We start from the raw sequence: 9,255 nt of genomic DNA on the forward strand, positions 1-9,255 counted from the left end.
TATGGGTTTTCAGACCAGTTAACTATATTGGTTTTTATGGGTTTCAGATCAGTTAACTCTATGGGTTTCTATGGGTTTTCAGACCAGTTAACTCTATTGGTTTTTATGGGTTTCAGACCAGCTAACTATATTGGTTTCTGTGGGTTTCAGACCAGTTAACTCTATTGGTTTCTGTGGGTTTCAGACCAGTTAACTATATTGGTTTCTATGGGTTTCAGACCAGTTAACTATATTGGTTTCTATGGGTTTCAGACCAGTTAACTATATTGGTTTCTGTGGGTTTCAGACCAGTTAACTCTATTGGTTTATATGGGTTTCAGACCAGTTAACTCAATTGGTTTATATGGGGTTTCAGACCAGTTAACTCTATTGGTTTCTGTGGGTTTCAGACCAGTTAACTCTATTGGTTTCTTTGGGTTTCAGACCAGTTAACTATATTGGTTTCTATGGGTTTCAGACCAGTTAACTATATTGGATTCTATGGGTTTCAGACCAATTAACTCTATTGGTTTATATGGGTTTCAGACCAGTTAACTCTATTGGTTTCTGTGGGTTTCAGACCAGTTAACTCTATTGGTTTCTGTGGGTTTCAGACCAGTTAACTCTATTGGTTTCTGTGGGTTTCAGACCAGTTAACTATATTGGTTTCTATGGGTTTCAGACCAGTTAACTATATTGGTTTTTATGGGTTTCAGACCAGTTAACTCTATTGGTTTCTGTGGGTTTCAGACCAGTTAACTATATTGGTTTCTATGGGTTTCAGACCAGTTAACTATATTGGTTTCTATGGGTTTTCAGACCAGTTAACTATATTGGTTTCTATGGGTTTTCAGACCAGTTAACTATATTGGTTTCTATGGGTTTCAGACCAGTTAACTATATTGGTTTCTATGGGTTTCAGACCAGTTAACTATATTGGTTTCTATGGGTTTTCAGACCAGTTAACTATATTGGTTTCTGTGGGTTTCAGACCAGTTAACTCTCTTGGTTTCTGTGGGTTTCAGACCAGTTAACTATATTGGTTTCTATGGGTTTCAGACCAGTTAACTATATTGGATTCTATGGATTTCAGACCAGTTAACTCTATTGGTTTATATGGGTTTCAGACCAGTTAACTATATTGGTTTCTGTGGGTTTCAGACCAGTTAACTCTATTGGTTTCTGTGGGTTTCAGACCAGTTAACTCTATTGGTTTCTGTGGGTTTCAGACCAGTTAACTATATTGGTTTCTATGGGTTTCAGACCAGTTAACTATATTGGTTTCTATGGGTTTCAGACCAGTTAACTATATTGGTTTTTATGGGTTTCAGACCAGTTAACTCTATTGGTTTCTGTGGGTTTCAGACCAGTTAACTCTATTGGTTTCTATGGGTTTCAGACCAGTTAACTATATTGGTTTCTATGGGTTTTCAGACCAGTTAACTATATTGGTTTCTATGGGTTTCAAGCAAATCTGGTTTATTTTCTCCTGTAAACTCTCGTGGTTGCTGTGGAAACCACCAGAAACCATGATTTCCAATATAAATGTCCTATTGGTTTATATGGGATTTTTGACCTGGGTGGGGACATTATTAAGTAAACAAAGTCCTCAGTGCGGGCAAAACAGGTCACACGTATAACGACTGGAGTAGCCTTGGCGGTTGGAGCGTCTGTGGCTTTTGTAAGTGCGGGGAAGGTGATGGAAAACACGTGTTTGGCAGAGGCGAGTGTATCAGGAAGGTTCAAACAGAAGCACCCATACACACGGGTGCCCAGAGCATGCTATAAATTACATCTTTTCTTTTTTCACTGTCAATTGAGCTCCAATTTTTTTGGCCAAATGCTGAGATTTTCCACATCCCAGTTTCATACTCGAGCCGAGGTCACTGTGCTTTATGTTCACTTTCTTTGGCCACAGCATATCGGCCTACGTTTGTCAGCTTTGTTTGCTATTCGGAATGTTAAAACTTTACGACTCGGCGATTATTTGGTCAATCCACGTGTCGCTCTTGTTACCGTCGAGTTTTATTGTCGTTTGCCATTTCCTTCTGTGGTTTTTACATTGAGTCGAATTTTCTGGGCATATAAAATAATGAAACATGCATTTCCTCATACAATGTACAATGATGTAGGGGAGCGTTTATATTACTCCATTGGGCCGAGCAGGAACAGGCCAAACGGTGTAGTGAGGCCAGTCAGCTTGGTCAGTGTTATTTTTTTTTTTACAGTCGAGGCTCTTGAAAGAGCGAGAACACAGAACGGATCAGAACGCATCATATCAAAAGGAACAGCAGAAATATAAGAGGGAAACGCCAACAGCAGGGCGGAGGGGGGAAATAGATGAAGATTCTCAATGAACGTTGACAAACTGCCCTCTTCCTATCCTCTTCTGCCTCCTCTTGAGCTAATTCATGCACTCCTAATGCATCCATAACCACCGTCCTATGTAAACGACCAATTATAAGCCAATTATAGTTATAAGCTTGCTTCAAGGCCTTAACCACACATTTAAGCATGCCTTCACCAACATGTAAAGTTTTTGTTATTTTAAACATTTGTGGTTAGGTTTTTACGGCGTAGCCCAGCAGGCAGAGCCGTCTAGAACAGTGTTTGTATGTATGTATGTATGTATGTATGTATGTATGTATGTCCCCTCAAACGTATACCAATCCGAGCTGAGAATCTGGTCACATGACTGGGCGATGTGATTACGTCTTATGTCATTATGGCAGTGCTGCGGCTGACTCTCCACGCATCGCCATTTTGATTTATATGCCGTTCATGCCGAACATATCGTCGAACCTGTCATATATCACAATCGCCATTCTCCACCTTTACGTTTTTCATTCAGTGGGAAACATAAACAAACCGATTGTTAAAATGACCATCAAACATCGAAAGCAGTGCCGTTACGGCTCTTCCAACAATACGGTATGTATAGACCTCAGGCGTTGGACTCACCATCCGCTTTGGACAAATTGAACCCAGGTTAAGTAATACAGTGGTATCGTTTCAGTAGTATCGTTTTCGTAATAATAATAATAATATTATAGTAAATATAACCATAACACTTTAATCCCAATGTCGTGAATGGAAAGTTTATGGATTGAAGTGGTGTATAAGCGGAAGTAAGGCATTCACCTCGGTTTTTAAAAAAATAATATAATTTTCCTAATAATAACGTAACGTTATTATTATAGTAAATCTAATCGTAACACTACTCCCTTTGTAGTGACTGCAAACGTTACTGGAGATTAAATATGTATCTTGTATATTAAAGTAGCGGCAGTTTTGTGTCCGGCCATCATGCTACGTCATTACGTATATGATGTCATTATGGCGTAAACAACCACTCACTACAGGAGTGGCAGGAAAGGTCATTCCTCTTTGGGGTATATAGTCGATATATGGTCGGGTCTCAAGAACATTGGGTGTGTGTTCATTTACCAAGTTTCTTGTGAAGAGATCACCAAGCGGTTTAAGCATTCGAGCAAGCACTCCATTCAAAACCCTTAAGGAACGGCTGGCTTGGCAAGCGCTAGCTAGCTGCTTGGTAAATGAGCACACCTCCAACCCTTGTGGGCTATATAGATTACGGTAGATCTTCTCTCAGTTCCTGTAAGTAAAACTTACCTCATGGATGTCTTGGTTCCTCCAAATTTCTTTATTTAATGTTATAAACAGCATTAGCGACTGTTTAAAAAGCTAATCATGTGTGTTTGTGGTTTATAATATTTTACAAGCCCGGCTACGCTGCTGTTAGACTTTTGGTGTTGTTTTTATCCACATTAGATAATCACTCTTCGGCGATTGGCGATTAACTTTGAATGGGTGATCATCGCTTCATTTACACACTCTAACTCTTAAACACCTTTCGTAAATTCGTCCCTATATATTGACCTGTCAACTTCCAAATACTTTGGTATCGAACTGTAGGGATCAGGTGTTGAACTCGTGAATTGAGCATGGCTATCTGTGGTGACATTTTCTTTAACATCATTTGCGAGAATTCCAAATAGCTCTGTGTTTGTATCCAGACACTCTCCATATTCTGTCTTTTCAGATTTTGAATCGTGTGCCCTCTGTGTTCTGGTACTTTACTCTACTTCATTTGCAATGAACTTTGCAACGTCTAATTTTTATGAGCATACTCGTGTCTTAAAGTATGACAGCAGCCTCCTTCCCTACCTGATCAGCATCTTTTGTTTCACAACTACCTAGGAACTGAATCTATCGATTAACTGTTTTGCACTCACAGTTGCAAAAAAATTAAAAGAAATTGGGACTGAAATACTCCCAGCTTATGTAGCTTCCGGATGATCCAATTGAGATTGTAGAACTGTGCCACTGAGTTTCTTGGTTGTTTCTGGGTTTATTTCTCTGGATTCTGTCCAGGTTTTGCACCTGCAGTGATTTTTTTTAATAACAGAAGCTGTGATATCCTATCTTTTCATGATAGTCTGCCGGTAGGCCCCCACATTTGGATTTGATGTACCATACTCTTCACGAAGCATTGGTGCTGCCGAAGCAGTTTCTTGGCAAGGGTTTCACTGGGTGGCTTGCCATTGCCTTCCCAGCGTTGTTTGTCCATGCTCTATTCTTTTAAATGCTGAGCGTTTAGCAAGGAAGCAGCACGTACCATTCCTTAAGCCTTTGGTATGTCTCAGCTGAGGGTTTTTTTTTGTTTGTTTTTGTACACGAGATCGAGGCTCGTGTAGGAGCTAACAATCACAAAAACGATCGATCAATCACAAAAAAAAAAAAACGGACACACAAAACACAATAAAGGGAGTGGGAGACAAGATGGGGAGAGAGAGGGAAGCACACAATTACAACAGCAGATAACAGGGACATCGGGAGATCTGTGGGAGGAAGGGGGCTTGGGGGGAGGAGGAATGGGAAGGTGGGGGGGGGGGGGGGTGGGGGTGGGAGATGTATAAAACACATGAACACTGCTAGAACTTCCTGGGTTCGGTAGTTCGTTCGGTAGTTTGAACTACCGACCCCCACACTCAGAGCTGACGCTATAAGCATTCCACTACCGAGTCTGCTCGGCCCCCTATCAAATGGCCCCATCCCATTGTCCAATGGTCTGATCTCATCCTGATCCCATCGTGATCCCATCCTGATCCCATCCTGTGTGCAGAATGCAAGTGCGGGTTGTCAAAAGCCATCATCATCTACAAAAACAAAATGGATGACTAATGAATCTGTGTAATGCCATATTACATGTGAGGAAGTTGAGATAAATTTTTTTTAAAAAACCACCTTTAGAGGCCATTTTTTCCCCGCAAGCGGGGGTTGGCCTTTTTTCGGGGACCGTGGTTGTTGTTTTTTGGTCCCCTTTTTGAAGCAATGTTTTACGGCCGGATGCCCTTCCTGACGCCAACCCTTTTTGCCACCTTTAACGACAAACAGGGAATTACCAGTGAACTGGTACTCAATGTGAGTTGAGTGAGGAAGTTGAGATGTTCAATAAAAAATTTTTTATGTCCTTGTATTTTACTATGAATAACTCGGTATTGACGTAGGGTAAACTGGCGGACAGCTTTGCCAGAAATTGGGAGTAATAGTAACATTGTGACAATTTTTCCACAATAAGCATGTTCACATGATGAGTATTGATTTGAGTGAACATACCTTGGTCTTGGTGAACCTTCTGCATATATAAAGGACAAGTAATGACGATAAGATACTTAACCAATCGATATACGTGGGAACATCATGCGCCCAGACCTGGAATCGAACCCAGGTCCTCTGTTGAACCTTACCAGTGCTCTGCCATCTGAGCTATCTGGGCGACCCCTGACCTTTCGATTGCCACTCTCTTTCCGTCTCTGCTTCCGGGGCACTCGCTGCCAACCATAGGAGCAACAACCACCTGCTCGGGAGAGAATCTTCCTCCAATGGGGGCGTGGGGGGGCAGGGGGGGGGGGAAAATCCATATCCGCTATTATATATGAATTGGTTATTTATAATCTTCTTCATTTATATTGTTGCGGATATGGGACTTGGCCTCAATATCCGCTTGTAAATACTCCCCTATTTCCCCAATACTCCCCAACTATCCCCAATCCCCCATTCCCTAGTCCCATTGCCTGTAAATAACACTCTGTAGAACCGACCTTCCCCTTTTTCCCCCATTAAATGTCGTGCCCAGGTCCACCGCATCTCACGTAGACAACTATAGGACATCTTGCTAGTTATTCTTAGTCTATGTCAGTTAAGGACTCGTTTCCATTAATTCTGACTCTTCGTTGCACCAGAATGTGATTATATGGCACCAGTAGTGAGTTTAGGACCTTCCCATACCTCCTCCCATCTTCTTCCCCAAACAACAACTACAACAACAACTACAACAACGGCGCGGCGCGGGGGGAGTGTGCGTCCTCACACCGGCTCGGTTAGCCGCCATTGACCATGCGCTCCGACGGGGTTACCACGAAGGGGCTCCCTGTCAGCTCCTCGTCAAGGGCGGAGCCTGGTAACCCCCCCGCACCCAATAACAAGGGCGGACCGATTCCATCTGGGGCGGAGCTAACGAGCCGAGGGCGTGTCACTCCCCGTCGGATATACGCGACGACTAACCGGATGTGAGGTCAGATGCGCCTGAACTACGGAGAGCAAAGGACGCCACCCCCAGCGCGACGATACCTCCCCGCATCTATTGGACCGGACCGGGTCGATTTGTCCCTGAGCCAAGAGTGCACCTTGAGCCATCGACCAACCCGCCTTTCCTTGCCATCAATCCCCGTGTGAGTCAGTTTTTGTCCTGTTTATCTGTGGTCTGTCGGGAATAAGATAAGTGTGTCTAAGTGCCTGCCTTTCTATGCTGTCCCTCTTGTAGTTGTAATCTGACCTTCCGCCCTAATATAACCTCCTCCGGAGGTCTTGAGAACTGAACCCTTGGTGTCGTGTCATTTTAATCCAGCCGTGTGTCCTTTCCTCAATTGATCTAGCGTAGCGCGATTAGTCAACGTTCGGGTGGAATCGGGTAAGTTTGTTAGGTCGCGGTCACCAACCGCTCGGTCTATAACATCTAGCCGCGATCTATAACAATTGGTGTCGAGGAGTGAGATTGGACCCGGAGCGCGTTTACGCGCTCGAAATTATAAAGGCGAAATTTGAATTTGTTTTACGAAAATAAAAACCCGAATTTTGAAAGTCGCGCTATGGCGGATCAAGACAGCTGGGTTCCGGTAGAGGAGAGTGAGGCAGGGTCGGTCCAGGACCAAATAGAGGGACGCGAGGAGAGCGAAGCAGCGAGGGTAGCAGACGCACAAATTAGCGTCGTTGCGCCCGACATGGCGGGCGCGCGAAATGGCGCCTCGCACATGGCCACGGCGCCCACGCCCGCGACCGTGGCAGCGCCCCTGGTGGATTCGAACCTTTTCCTCCTGCAAATGGGGGCCCTTATGGAGAGGCTAGAAGCAAAAATGGGGGTAATGGGAAACCAAATGGGGGTAATGGGGAACCGGATAGAGGCTCAGAGTGAGCAAATGGGGGTAATGAGGGACGAAGCGAGGGGTACCGGTGAGGGATTAGACAATAATTTTAAGGGATTAGACAATAATTTTAAGGGATTAGACATGAAATTTGGGAAATTAGACGATAGATTAGGGGAAATACAGGAGGGGTTAACGGGGGTAGAAAATAGAATGGCTGCCCAGGAGAATCAGATAGAGGGAATGCAAAAGGGGTTAGAGGGGTTAGAAAACAGGATGGAAGGCAAATTGAGGGACATGAGGCACCAAGCGGAAAGGGAAGTTAAACAAATGGGGCAGCAGATAGAGGGGGTCAGAATGGGGGTAGAAACCAAACTGGATGCTCACAGGGAGGAAATGGAGCAGATGAGGGTGGCATCTGGGCAGGAGATGCAAGTGATGGGAGAGGAGATCAGAAGAGGGGTGAGTGAGGAGGTCGGAGGAGTGCGCGAGGAGGTGAGGCACTGTAAGGAGCACATGGAGAAGGAGGTGAGAAAGGGGACTGTAAAGTTACAAGGGGGCATAGAGGACCTGATGCAGGAGGTGGAGCAGCTGACGGTGGGACAGACGGAGTTAGTGGAGCAGGTTCAAAGGAACACTGCGGTATTAGGAGGGTTAAAAGCGACACAAAATGACCTAAAAAATGACTTGGTAGCGACGAAGAGGGAATGTCAGATGGTACGTGAGGGACTGACAACGAGGCTGGACGAGGTGATAGAGGTAATGGAGACGAAGGACCGGCAGGTGAGGACGCACATGGAAACGGTCAAGGTAGCCTTGGAGGACGAGCTTGAGGAGACGTACCGGGGAATAAAAGAGGTGAAGCAGAAATTAGAAGAAGTGGAAGAAGGGGTGAGCGAAATTAAGAAGCGACGGAGAGGGGATAACAAAGAGATAAAAGAGGAAGTAAAAGAATTGGTCCAAAGTCTGTGTTTGGATCGTGATGATGTGCTCATTAACCGGATGAGGGATTCGCAGGTGATGGAGGAGAAGCGAAGAGGAAGAGGACCCGGTGTAAGTGGTGACCAATATGGTCGTGCGTATGATGCGCCAGGGGATTTAAGAAGCTTGGGGGTCGAGATGGACCCGGGTGTTCGTGAGAGGCCGTTGGTGAAGTGTGCGACAGGTCTGCTGTGCGAAAAAGGAGGTGTGCGAGAAAGTCCGACTCTGGGGTGTGTGAGGAAAAAGTGCGTGCCAAGGAGTGAGGGTGCTGGCGAGAGTGAGTCGGTCGTAGCGCGTGTGCGAGGGGGCACATGGAAGCGCGGTGTGGTAAGTGTTACAGAGGGTGTGACGGGAGAGTGTGCGCGAGAAAGGTGTGTGACGGACAGGTGCATGGGGAAAGAGTGCGCTGTCAAAGGCAAGGAAGAATGCACGCCTGTGGTGAGTGTTACAGAGGGTGTAACGGGAGAGTGTGCGCGAGAAAGGTGTGTAACGGATGGGGGCATGAGGAAAGAGTGCGTTGTCAAGAGTGGTGGTGAGAGTAGTGAGAGTGACAAGGAGCGTGAGTTGGTTGTGACAGGTGAGAAAGGATGCACACCTGGAATGGTAGAGCGTGAGTGGGAATGCACACTGGATTTGGTAGTGAGGCACGTGGTTGGGTGTGCGAATGAGAGCACACCTGTGATTGTCACAGAGGAGGTGACAGAGGAGGGGGCGCGAAGAGGTGTGTTGGTGAGGTGTGCGACCAACGAATGTGTGCCAAAGTGTTCGGTGGTCAGGTGTGTGACCAAGGCTGTGAGTGGAATGAGGGTACCTGGGTATGTAAGGAAAGGTATGAGCAAGCAAGGGGTAG

Source organism: Myxine glutinosa, chromosome 13 (genome assembly GCF_964187855.1).
Source record: "Myxine glutinosa chromosome 13, kmMyxGlut1.1, whole genome shotgun sequence".
Taxonomy (NCBI): Eukaryota; Metazoa; Chordata; class Myxini; order Myxiniformes; family Myxinidae; genus Myxine; species Myxine glutinosa.